Genomic DNA, 14,040 nt, shown 5'->3' on the forward strand with positions numbered 1-14,040 from the left:
ATTTGGTATGCTTTCCTTTGTTGGTCAGAGTATTGAGTACAGGAATTGGAAGGTCATATTGCGGCTGTACAGGACATTGCTTAGGCCAGTGTTGGAATATTGCGTGCAATTCTGGTCTCCTTCCTATCGGAAAGATATTGTGAAACTTGAAAGGGTTCAGAAAAGATTTACAAGGATGTTGCCAGGGTTGGAGGATCTGAGCTACAGGGAGAGTCTGAACAGGCTGGGGTTGTTTTTCCTGGAGCATCAGAGGCTGAGGGGTGACCTTATAGAGGTTAACAAAATTATGAGGGGCATGGATAGGGTAAATAGGCAAAGTCTTTTCCCTGGGGTCGGGGAGTCTAGAACTAAAGGGCATAGGTTTAGGATGAGAGGGGAAAGATATAAAAGAGACCTATGGGGCAACCTTTTCACACAGACAGTGGTACGTGTATGGAATGAACTGCCAGAGGTAGTGGTGGATGCTGGTACAATTGCAACATTTAAGAGGCATTTGGATGGGTATATGAATAGGAAGAGTTTGGAGGGATATGGGCCAGGTGCTGGCAGGTGGGGCTAGATTGGGTTGGGATATCTGTTCGGCATGGACGGGTTGGACCGAAGGGTCTGTTTCCATATTGTACATCTTTATGACTCGATAAAACCAGAAACCATGACAGTCCACAGTAACTCCTGATGGGCGCAGGTCCAAGCATTGTTCCATTCAATGTCTTATTCGTAGTGCAAGGCAAACTTATTTAAGTGCAAAGACCCTTTAAATTTCCTTGTGATAATTTAAATGGACTGATGTGTGTGTGACCTGCATAGGGACATTTGAGTTGCTGTACAGTTAAACGGGAACTTTGTGTCCAAATACATGGATCATTATAATGTCAGGAACAGATACAGAAGATAATTTGAATAGTTACTGAAGTATTGCTATTTATATTCAGAAGATCAGAATGCAAGTGGTCAAAATCATTCTCCATCCGTACAAAACCTTGGTTAAACAACACTTGGAGTGTAGTGAACAATACTGGGCACCTCACCTCAGGAACGATATAAGAGTGTTAGAATAATTACAATAGTATAATATATAAATCTAAAGCAAGCCAAATCCTTTTTTATATGCCTGTTAGTAAAAACAATTATTTTTTAAAGTTTTCAAATACAAAATTGAAATGAGATGGCAGCAAGTTCGGCATTAAATGAGAATAAGACTAAGTTGGTTCTGTAGTTCAGATTGTGAATTTTCATACTCAAGTTTCGGGTCCTGCCTGTTGCAGTTTGGGCATCCTGCTTCAGCTATAATTAATAAAGCCTTGTAAATTTGGTGCAATCTTATTGTTTGCCTCTTATTTTCAAAAGACTTAGAGCTTTTCAGACAGGAGGCCAGTGACTAGTGGTGTGCCACTAGGGTCCACTGCTTTTTGTAATTTACATAAATGATTTAGATGTGAACATAGGAGGCATGGTTAGTAAGTTTGCAAGTGACACCAAAATTGGAGGTGTAATGGACAGCAAAGAAGGTTACCTCAGAGTACAAAAAGATCTTGATCAGCTGGGCCATTGTGCCGAGGAGTGGCAGATGGAGATTAATTTAGATAAATGTAAGATGCTGCATTTTAGAAAGGCAAATCAGGGAAGGACTCATGCACTTAATGGTAAGGTCCTGGGGAGTGTTGCTGAACAAAGAGACCTTGGAGTGCAGGTTCATAGCTCCTTGAAAGTGGAATTGCAGGTAGATAAGATAGTGAAGAAGGTGTTTGGTATGCTTTCCTTTATTGGTCAGAGTATTGAGTATAGGAGTTGGGAGGTCATATTGTGGCTGCATGGGACATTGGTTCGGCTACTATTTGGAATACTGTGTATAATTCTGGTCTCCCTGCTTTTAGAAGGATGTTGTGAAACTTGAAAGGGTTCAGAAAAGATTTACAAGGATGTTGCCAGGGTTGGAGGGTTTGAGATATAGGGAGAGGCTGATTAGGCTGCTGCTGTTTTCCCTGGACCGTCGGAGGCTAAGGAGGCTAACCTTATGGAGGTTTATAAAAGCATGAGGGTCATATAAAGGGTGAGTAGCCAAGGTATTTTCCCTGGGTTGGGGGAGTTTAAAAATAGAGGGCATAGGTTTACGGTGAGGGGTGGAAAGGTTTAAAAGGAACCTAAGAGGCAGCTTTATCATGCAGCGGATGGTGTGTTTATGGAATGAGCCACCAGAGGACGTGGTGGAGGCTGTTGCAATTACAACTTTTAAAAGGCATCTGAATGGGTACATGAATAGGAAGGGTTTAGAGGGATATGGGCCAAATGCTGGCAAAGGTGGTTAGATGAGTTTAGGAGACCTGGTTGGCATGGATGAGTTGGACCAAAGGGCCTGTTTCTGTGCTGTACAGCTCTACGGAATTATGACTCCATTAATGATAGGTATTTTGCAATTGTAACAAAAACTGATCACAGATGTGTGGAAATGCCATGAAACTGTCGTTGTTAACAGCTTTGAATGAAGCTACCTGAAGAAGAACATTACTGTGCAATGAAATATGGATAAAATAACCATATCTTCTGATGTTGAAAGACTTTAGAAATGATCCAAAAATGTGAAAACATGCAAAATGCATTATGAAAGATGCAAATATTTAGCATCTACAGTAGGGATTGTATTTACTGGATTCTACGCATTTCATGTGCATGATGCAAGATGTGAGACTGTGTGGATATTTAAGAAATGTTGTCTGAAAAGAATACTGAAATTCCATTTGAAACAGCTAAAAAAAGATTCTTTCTTTCACAAGTATGTGATTTTTCTTTTTGTTCTTTCACACAATGTGGGCATCACATGGCAAGGCCAGCATTTATTGCCCTAAAACATCATCTTCATCTATTCTGAGTGCTTCTAGTAACAGAATATCTTCCTCCATTGCCATGGACTGGGCAGCATCTCTCTCCTAAGTAAAGACAAATGCAAAGTATTAATTTAATACATCAGCTATGTCCTTGCTCTCATGTTTAGATTCCTTTTATTGTTCCCTGTTATAGAATCCCTACAGTGTGGAAAGAGGCCATTCAACCCATCAAGTTTGCACTGACCCTCTAAAGGGCACTCCACTTTATTCCAACATCCACGCATTTTACTATGATTAACCCACCTAACTTGCACATCTTTAGACTGTGGGAGGAAACCAAAGCACGTGGCAGGAATCCAAGCAGATACGGAGAACAGAAGTAAATCTGGGTCCTGATGCTGTCAGGCAGCAGTGCTAATCACTGAGCCACTGTTCCTGTCCTTTTCTCTTTTACTGTTTGTGCCTTGGAAGACTTTGGAATTTCCTTTTTGTGTTAGTTGCCAGTCTTCTGTCATAATTCCTTTTCTCTTCTCCTAGTTACTTTACCTTCTGTCTGAATAATTGTACCAGCCTGGTTTTCAGTTATATTTTCAACCTGATACCTGTCATTCTTTCTTCTTAATTTCTATCACCTTTTTCGTCTGGATTAGTTTGCCCTACTTTCCAATTTGAGGGAATATACCTTGACTGTATACAAACTATCTCTTCTTTGAAGGTTGTTCATTGTTCAGCCTCAGTTTTACTAGCCAATCTCTGGCTCCAGTCTATCCCAACTATTTTCTTACCCCAGTGAAGTCGGTTGTTACCCAGTTAATTAGTCTTTCTCTGGAATGTCCAGTGTCCCTTTCCATTATTATCCTACCTTATGATGCAATGACCCCTGATTCCTAAATGTTACTGCATTGACAATTGATCTGCCTGACCCAATTTGTTCCCAAGACCCAAGACTATCAGTGACTCCTTTCTTGATTGACTTATGTTTTGCAAGTGTTCCTTGTTGCCATATTTGGCTAAATGATGCCTTGATGGCAAGATGGTTACAAGCAGGTCAGGAGCTGATTAGCCCTAGCAGATTCCATCTGAGCATTGGTGCCACTTGACAGCACTATTGGTGACCCAGTCGCCTTATATGAAGAGCACCATAACACTAGGGTAGATATATATTGATGGTGCTTAGAGGTTTGTGTTTGTCCTTTAGCAAAAAAAACGGAGTTGCATTATCAGTATCAAAATCATTAAACTGGATTTTCTTTAGTCATTCATTGAATGTGAACATTTCCCATTCCCAAGTGTTCTTAAGAAGGTGATGATGCATTGTTATTTTTTAGCTGCTGCAGCCCAAATGATATAAGTATAGGGCCTGAGAGAGGGTGATCTTGGTGGTGCTAATCACTGGGGAAATGCCTTCAGGGTGCCCTAGCCCTTGGTTACAGTAGAGTCAGAACTGCCCATCAGAATAGTGATATCCTGTATGTGGGACAGACAGGCTCACTGGTGGAGCAGTAGATACTCACCGACTCTATCAGCAAAAAATGTGGGAGAAGCAGCCGGTGACTGGAGAAGTAACTTGGGAGGTTAGGCATCTTGTCGATGGGTCTGGTTCTTGCAGCTTTCCGAGAGCAGGTCCAGGCACAGTGTTTGCTGAAACCAGCAGGCTACAAGGAGAAGGACCGAAGTGAGGAGTTTGCAAGGTTGGAGACAATGGCTGCATTTGCAGAATTAATGATGGGGATTCAGCAGCTGGGAAGAGTTGGATAGAAGGAAAAGGGTGGGAAAGTGCTGGGTAGAGAAGTCATCTGCAAATCAAAGAGGGCAGTGGTTAGCACTGCTGCCTCACAGCGCCAGAGACCTGGGTTCAATTCCCACCTCAGGCAACTGTCTGTGTGGAGTTTGCACATTCTCCCCGTGTCTGCGTGGGTTTCCTCCGGGTGCTCCGGTTTCCTCCCACAGTCCAAAGATGTGCAGGTCAGGTGAATTGGCCAATCTAAATTGCCCGTAGTGTTAGGTAATGGGTAAATGTAGGGGTATGGGTAGGTTGCGCTTCGGCGGGGCGGTGTGGACTTGTTGGGCCGAAGGGCCTGTTTCCACACTGTAAGTAATCTAATCTAATCTAAAATCTAATCTAATCTAATCTAATCTAAACTGATCGACAATTGAATATTGCCCACTGAAAATTTGAAATCACCGAAGTAATGGTAGCGAGTTTTGAGAAGATTTGTAGCTTGGGTTAAATTCTGGACGTAGGTTTGCTTGCTGAGATAGAAGGTTCATTTTCAGATGTTTCGTCACCATATTAGGTAACATCATCAGTGAGCCTCCGGATGATGTTACCGAGTATGGTGACAAAACGTCTGAAAATGAACCTTCTAGCTCAGCGAGCAAACCTACACCCAGAACTGAAATAATAAATTCCTTGAAAATGAATGTGGTATCCCACAACTGAATAAGATCAGTAAGTACGATGTGGAAGAAAATATAGTGGATTTTAATGTAGTGAAAACTGTCAATTATTAAATTTAAATCTGTGAGTTCTGAGATGCAATAAATAAGGCGCACTAAGTCCCTGCTTAAAATATTCTAACTTTGTACATATGCAGTAGAAATGCATTAACTGTGACTTGCCAGTCTATGGAAGGTTGATGACTCTCTGTGTAGAATTGCCTGATTGTTACTTTACCAAAAACTTTTATTGGTATTGTATGTTTGTTGTCTTGTACTAATGTAAATACTGCGGTATTTAGGAAATTCAGATTTTGTGCTGTGACTTGAAGTTGACTGGAAAGGTTGATAATTATGGAGGAGATTGAACAATTCTTCTATTTGAGTCCAAAAATCTCATATTTCAATATTTCAATATTAAGGGCGGCATGGTGGCACAGTGGTTAGCACTGCTGCCTCACAGCGCCAGGGACCCGGGTTCAATTCCCGACTCAGGCGACTGACTGTGTGGAGTTTGCACGTTCTGCCCGTGTCTGCGTGGGTTTCCTCCGGGTGCTCCGGTTTCCTCCCACAGTCCAAAGATGTGCAGGTCAGGTGAATTGGCCATGTTAAATTGCCCGTAGTGTTAGGTAAAGGGGTAAATGTAGGGGAATGGGTGTGTTGCGCTCCGGCGGGTCGGTGTGGACTTGTTGGGCCGAAGGGCCTGTTTCCACACTGTAAGTAATCTAATCTAATCTAATACAGAAAGTATTGTCAATATGAGACTGCATCATGTAATAAGTGAGTTGTTGAAAATGAAATAGGAAAATCAAAAATCACCCTGAAAATTATCAAATTGCCCTCAAGAAAATCTCAAGAACCCTTGGAAAACTTTTATATGGATATAGAGTCAGATTCAAAGAAGCAGAGTTGGTTTCATAATGTGAACAATGAAATTGTGTGTGATTGACTGACAAAGTCATGGTGGTAAAGTGTATCATCCTGAAACCTGAGCTTTAACTGGAATAAGTAGAGGAATAAAGTAGAAAGCTCAAGTTTTACTGAATGGTATACAATTTTCCAATTTCTTTGTTACTACTGTTTCTAAGTATGGGCACCAGAGTGTACAAAAGGCATTTGCTAAAATGGCTCTCAAGATTAGAATTTGCTGAGAAGCTGATACTACTCTCGTAAGGGCTAAGAAGCCATGGGTGATTTGATGGCAGTATATAAAGTTATGAAGGAAGTAGATAGAATAAATAGCAATTGTTTCTGATGGCTGAAGGATTGTTAATCAGGTGGCCCAAATTTCTCTTCACTTAAATGCATTGACAAAAGAATCAGAGGAAGCACAAGGAAATCTCTCACTCAAACGTGGTTTGGGTTTGGAATGCATTCCTGATTTTGAAGTGGATACAGATGAAACTAGTGTTCAAAATGGATAGATACTTGGGAAGAACAATAGGAGAGAATGAGTGAGATTGGGGGGCAGTGATAGGTCTGTTTCTAGAATAGATCAGAGTGGTGCTGGAAAAGCACAGCAGGTCAGGCAACATCCGAGCAGCAGGAAAATCAACATTTTGGGCAAAAGCCCTTCATCAGGAATCCTGTTTGCCTGTTTCTGGAATAGGCCACTGAGATTGTCAGGACGGCTCTGCCATTGAGTACCGTCATAGCTGACAATCTGTTTCATCTACAACTTTCCAAATTGCAAAATCCTCTGATTTCCTTGTGCTGTGTACATGAATATAATAACTGAGCATTCAAAGTTCTCCAGGGAAGAGAAATAGGAGGATTCATAATTCTGAGTGAAGAAATTGTTCTGCATCTCAGTCCGAAATAACTAATCCTTATTCCAAGACCAATATCTCTGATTCTGGACTTCCCAGGCAGGGATCCAACCACCTAACATCTATGCTGTGAAGAAGTTTCACAAGATCCTATAGCAGGGAGACCAGAATTACATGCAGTATTCCAAAAAGATGGCCTAACCAATGTTCTGTCCCCCGCTTACGACAACTTCCACCACAGTTGTTTGACCCTATTAATGTTCTGTAATATTTATCTCATCTGTGTTGCTCCTGGCATTGCTTTCAAGAAGGGGATATGCATTGGCAGCCACCTGGTCAAGTGGCAACTTAGGCATTGCCTAAAATATCCTAACAAAAGTAATCTAAGTGTGCAAATAAGCAAATTATGCTTTTGTCTGGTCTCCGATAAGTTAAATCATTGCCATGTAGAACCATCTGAGGGGGTAGGGGTCAGTTTTACTTTCATTGTGAAATGACAAATTTATTGTGCTACTATAAAGTCAAACCCGTGAAAGCTTCATCTCATTTTGGGAAAGTACAGTACCTATTTTGTTTTTTTTAATGTAGGAAACACCACACCAATAAAAAATCAATAATGCTAAGTCTTATGAGATGGAACAAATTAAAGTATATTATGGTGTTGAACTTTATTGCACACAATTGATTTTTCTGAAGTTCAGTGATGCCTTGTCCCTCATTGTGTAAGTATGGAATGACTTTCTGTTCATGTCTTTGTCCTGCTACGAGTCAAAGCGTGTTACTGGTTGCAGTACATTTCCATAGAAACACAACTAACTGTCATTTCAACTCTGAACATTAGTGCTTATATTTGTGGGTTTGCAGGATTATTAAAATTTAACAAAATTATTGATTTTCCTTTTATTTTTGCTGCTGAGTTTTCTCAAGGTGGTTGTTTTTGAAGAACAAAGCTCCTTTGCACTACGTTATTTTTTTACGTGAGGCAGTGTTACTGAAATCTTCCCTTTAAATAAGTAAGGAGCATTTTTAAGTAAATATGTAATTTACTTTGAAGCAATTTGAGCAAATACTTTGCATATTTTTGAAAATAAATTGTCTGGATGTGTTTTTACGAATATCAGCAACATCATTGTTGGAACTGCTGTTACTTTATTCCATTTAAGTCAGGGATTTTAAGTGTTATAGGTTGTCTGTATTATTATGTTATTTATTCTATTCTTCTATGCTTCTATTTCTTTCTTCTTCGTGCATTTGTCGAATTTCCTGTTAACGACTTCCTGACTGTTTGCCTCAACTACTTCAATCGTAATGGCTCCTATAGTTTAACTATTCTTCAGGTCAATCAGTTTCTCTTGATTTCTTTTATTTATTTGTGTCTACCTTGTTTGCATGATCCCTCACAACTGGAAACAACTTCTATCTACTCTATCAAGCCCCTTAATTATTGCAAAAAACTTAAATCGCATCATCGTCTTTTCTAAAGAAAAATAGTTTGTCAGGTTCAATTTGTTTTGGTTGTGATGACCTCTCAGTTCTCGTGTCATCTTTTTCATTCTTTTTGCATACTTGCAGTTTTTCTATTGTGATAGATGGAGAAATCCTTCAGAAACCTTCCTGTTGCTTGTTTTGGAGGTCTGAAATATGGAGGAGAGTCATGTAGAAATTGTGATCTGGTTTGGTGTTTGACCTTGCGCCAAATTTGCAGAGCACAATCAAGCCCAATTAGTCCACAATAGCTTGAGATATTTTTTAATCAACCTATTCAGAGATATTACTGATCTAGATATAGGAGCTTTAATGCTTGCCACAAGCCCTCTCCCACTTACTGTTCTGCCCACACTACCCCTTTCTATCTTTCTACACACTTTTTCTCATGTAACAATCATATGTCACTTTAAACACTTATAGAGCTGATATGTTGTAGCTTCTTTACAATTCAGAGGTAATGGATTCAACAGGCTAATTCCAGGATCAGCTCATCTGCCTTTTTGATGACACTTCATCCTTCACCATCTGACCGCCCTCCAACAGGTGCGTATCCACCCAAACCTTTTGCCACTTTTTCAGTGTAACAGCTATGTAACAGCCATTTACCAGACATAGGAAGTAATGCCTTTACAGTATCAGGCTTGAACACTTGGCCTGCTATATATATGTACAGGTACACTCATCCTTGAATTAATTGGTCATTGACTCAAGACCCAATCTATAGATATTATCCAGCATAACATTAAATGAGTGCTGTACCATCAGAGATTATTTCTTTTGGAGGAGACATAAACTGAACCCCAGGTTGCCTTTCAAAAATTAAAGCACAACATCATTCAAAGATCAGAAGAGTGTTCTCCTGGCCAGATTTTCTCTCTCAGAAATCATTAGTAAACAGATTGCGCAGTCATTTATTTCATTACTGCATATGAGGTCTTGCCTTGCACATATTGCTGTTTTTGTAACATTTCAACTGCAAGTCCATGTCAAAACTGCTTCATTGTCCTGTAAAGGCATCATGAAATCATGAAAAACACTACACGAGAGTTCATTTCTTTAATTTCTGAATAAAAGTAAAGAAAGTACAAGTAAAAGGAGTGAAGTGCCATAAATAACAATGGGAGAGTGTATTAAAGAACAAACTTCTGAACCAATGGCTCCTTTAATGATCTTAGAGCATTCCAAAGTGCCTTGCAGCAACTTAAAAACTTGTGTCGTGTACAGTAAAAATATAAAATGCTCCAAGTTCACAGATTTTTCAGTGTCTATAAAGAGAAAACCAGAATTAATGTTTCTGATTGATTACTGTTCATCAGACCAGTTCTGTTATCTGTTATTCTCTCCATAAATGCTGCTTTACTTGCATTTTCATTTTCTTTCCTCGTTCAGATTTCCAGAATTGCATTATTTCTTTTATGTTCTTGTGAAATATAGTCACTATTATAGAAAGCACAGTTGATTTAGCTAAAGTTTCAAGAAATCTTCGAAAGTGAAGAAGTTGGAGTGAAAGGCTGCAGCTTCAAACTGCAGAACACAGCAGCCATTTTGGAAGCTGACTATAACTCACCGCTATCACATACAATTGCTGTTTACCAGCCTGCATGCATGTAATCTCGCCTCCACCCCCAACACACTCTCACTCTCATTCTCTCTTCCTCTTCAACATTATTGGTCAATTGTAGTTTTTACCATTTCGCTTGAGTGTCCTGAACCTCATCAATGAAAATTAAATAAGTGCACAGTGGCAAATAAGAAGGTTGAATAATGGCAGTTATGATTCCAACAGATCTTATTACTGGGCATGTAATAAGTTAAAATAGAATAGTTCAATTTGAAAGATATTGAAATTCAAAAAACGCTCCATTTGTGGGACTTGGGTTTCGTTGGCTGGCCAACATTGATAGCCCATCTCTATTTGCCCTTGAGAAGGGAGTGGTGAGCTGTCTTCTTGAATCGCTGCAGTCCACTTGCTGTGGGTTGTCCCACAATGCCGTTAGGGAGGGAATTTCAGAATTTTGACCCAACGACTGTGAAGGAACGGCTTGGAGGGGAACTTGCAGGTGGTAGTGTTCCCAAGTACCTGCTGCCTTTGTTCTTCTAGATGGAAGTGGTTGTGGGTTTGGAAGGTGCTGTCCAAGGATCTTTGGTGAATTGATAGTATTCAAACATCAGAGAGAATTCACTTCTCAGTCACAGGTTTTGCTCAGCTGTTTTTTTCAATTTCTGTTTTGAGAGTTTGACAGCCTCTTTCCTGGATTATTCATACATTTGAGCTTAGACTTTCCCAGCTTTGAATAACTCCTTCAGGGTTCTATCCATGTACTTCAAACTAAAATCCTTGCACTAAGATAATTTTTTTTTCCAACTTCTCTGAAATAACTCCTTTTCATAGAAGAAAATATTTCATACATTCAACTTCAGTCAGAATTTCTGCGAGCTGAAAAACAAAAGCTTGCTAAGCTCGCACTCTTTCATTCATAATAATTTTATAAAAAGGTTCCAAGTTACTGACAAGTACATCATTAAACTCTTGTACACTCAAACCAAAGCCTTTGTGCCACATGTTCAAAATCCAAACTTTTATATATATAAACGTATTATATAATAAAAAGCACACACAAAAAAGTGAATAAACACTGAAACCAACTGCTTTCTTGCCTGATTTGCAAAAGGTGTTATTCACTGTATTTGTGCTGAGAGAGGACTTTACACACCTTGAAGTTGACGCTTACAATTTCTGAGATTACTTTGGCAACTTTGGAGCTTGGTATGGCATAGATAATGTTATACCCTCAGGTAATAAACAAGATGGCCACAACTTTTGGTTCTGCTCTTCTCAATTTGGCAACTACACAAAGAAGGGATTAGCAGGGAGATGCAGCGTAGAGGGAGACATACCTCACACACCACCTCGTTCTTATCCCACCTCAAAGAGGATTTGTAGACTGGTTATTTGGAAACAAGACATTCCCACTTAAAATCTGGCTGATAACACCCATGATGAATCCAACAAGAGAGACTCAGGAGCAATCTAATGAGAACCACAGGGTAAAACACATTTGTCATTGAGCAATCTGTTACTAGGATGCAATTTGGTTCATGGACAGATCGCCTTCAATACATACTAGCCAGAGTTTCCAGAATGATTCATGCACTATCTTCTGCACAACATTGCCCAGCTGTATGGTTTGGATTTTCAGGTGGAGCAAAGCACAGAATATAGAACTTCTTCAGATAATTCCAAAGAGGAGGAGATAGAGTATGATGTGCCTAATGTATTACCATTAGTGCACATGATTGCTCTGAGCATCCTTGGCTCACCAAAAATGTGCAAATTGGAATATGCTGGAAAGGAATACTATTTGTATGAATCAATAATGTTTCATGAGCGAGACAAATCCAGTGAACATCCTTAGCCTAACTTTGGAAGTAAGGAACTGGACAAAAGTGTGACAAGTCAAAATACACATGTGCAAGTACTTGTGTATATAAAAATCTTGACTGTTGTTTTCCTAGTATGTCTATTTAGAATAACCATGTGAATTCAGCAGAGATAAAGACAGGCTATTCAATTTGTTGGAGTGACTACTGAGATGTTCTAGGCCAAATTTCTCTAGGCTTTGAAACCTGTGAGGACCTGCAACTCTGCGTTGCCAGACTATGTCTCAGGAAATATTGCACTATTAGAATGCTGCTGAAGAAAGGGACAATGGGAAAATGGACATGTTTTGAGTTGAGTTGAATCACAACTTTGATATCTACATCCATCAACCCTGAAGTTCTATCTGTACTCTTCAGATTTGGGATGATGAATGGCCAAAGCTAGAATATCATGCATTTGTGGTATTTCTAGAGTCCAAACCATAGATGAGGCCCACATGCAGTCTTTTGATTGCCAATTTTATTATTCTCTGAACAAAAACATCACACCGGCCCTGAAATCATGTTTGAGATAAACTATGGCTGAAAATTTGTTGCTAGAAAAGTGCAGCAGGTCAGGCAGCATCTAAGGAGCAGGAGAATCGACGTTTCGGGCATGAGCCCTTCTTCAGGAATCTGAAGGTTCCTTAGATAGACTATGAGATAGACTATGCCAATCTCTTGGAAAGTTTGCACAGTCCAGCGAGGAAATCTCCAATAATTGCTTATTCTTTGCTATGGATCCAGGTATATTCTGTTTGCCAACAGCTCACAAAGTATTGTCTGCAGATATATACACAGCATAGACTGTCCTGTGGCCTATGGAATTGACTCTGGCTATTCCTATCTTTGTCATCTGCTCTTGCTCATTGTGTGATGCAGAGGTCACCAGGTGAAAACACTCTACTTGCGACCAGTTTCACCAAAGTCTGTGTATGTGATGCAAGGCATGCATGAGTTACATAACAGTGCATCCTCGTTGTATGTGATTTCCTCTGAATTAATCATTAATTCTTGATCATCTCCTTGGGATGATTCAAGCCTTGTAGGATAATAAAAACATTGAGTAAAACCGTTGAGGTAAGACTGCATTAAATGGCAATTATTTAAATGATCTTTTTTAATTTGCTGCTGACATAGTGAATGTGTCTTGTCAACCATGTCAGTTTGTTGCACTCTTGCCTCTAGTCAGAATTCTGTAGGTTTAAGTCTTGCTCCAGGATTGTGGATCAAAGCTGATATTAAAGTGCAGTACTGAGGGAGTGTACCGTTGTTGGAGCTCTTGGCCTTTCAGATGAGTAATTAAATGGAGGCCTTGCCTGTTCTCTCAGGTCAAGGCAAAAGGTCTTATTGTAGTACTTCAAAAAACAGCAGGGAATTTATGCAAAATTTATTTCTCAATCAGCACAATAAAGATTGTTAGAATTTCACTGCTCAAATCAGCACCTATGTTTCCTACATTTTACAGTGTCTATACATTGGATAGATCTTAATTGGTTATATAGTCATCTTTGGCGCTTTATAATGCATTTTTTCTCTCTTCCCATGTGTACACTAAATGCACTGTATTCCTTATTAAATCTTCATTAAATCTCCCTTAAGCTTACCTGCTTTTGGGAGAAAGAATATTTTCTGGTAGCCATCTTTGGCCCTAATTTAGCACTGAACCTTTCAACCGGAGTTGTAACTATTATGAAAAGGCATCAGCATAATGGGAATCAGTCCTCACTCCTTAGAATTGAAGTGAGTTGGTTAAGTTGTGAAAAGTAGTGGTTGGGAAGTGGCAGTGGGAATGGGTTAGCTCCCCAGGCTTTCTTCCTTGTCAGTTTTATGGAGAAACAAGCATTCCTGTCCCTCGCAATTATTCATCACTTTATTCCAGAAAAAGCATTGTACAAAGCAGCAATGCTATAATGTGAATTAGTTATTTTTAGTGAATGAAAATTCATTTAGATCTTGTTAATTGTATTAAAATGATTGAGATTGCATTATTCACTATAGTAGCCATATGGCAATAAAATATTGTTGTACATGCCTTAAGAGGACACATGAGTTTATTTGGTGGACGTGAGAAATTATAAATAGTTGGCTTGCCACTTTAA

At 39.5% G+C, this 14,040-nt stretch overlaps 1 protein-coding gene across 1 annotated transcript in view; it reads left to right on the forward strand.

Moving 5' to 3' along the window:
• Positions 1–14,040, forward strand: part of vps41 (VPS41 subunit of HOPS complex) — a 177,063-nt gene that overhangs the window by 15,715 nt on the left and 147,308 nt on the right. The gene's annotated exons all lie outside the window — the stretch shown is intronic.

The sequence above is a fragment of the Chiloscyllium punctatum genome, chromosome 5 (assembly GCF_047496795.1).
Source record: "Chiloscyllium punctatum isolate Juve2018m chromosome 5, sChiPun1.3, whole genome shotgun sequence".
In the NCBI taxonomy this organism is placed as follows: domain Eukaryota; kingdom Metazoa; phylum Chordata; class Chondrichthyes; order Orectolobiformes; family Hemiscylliidae; genus Chiloscyllium; species Chiloscyllium punctatum.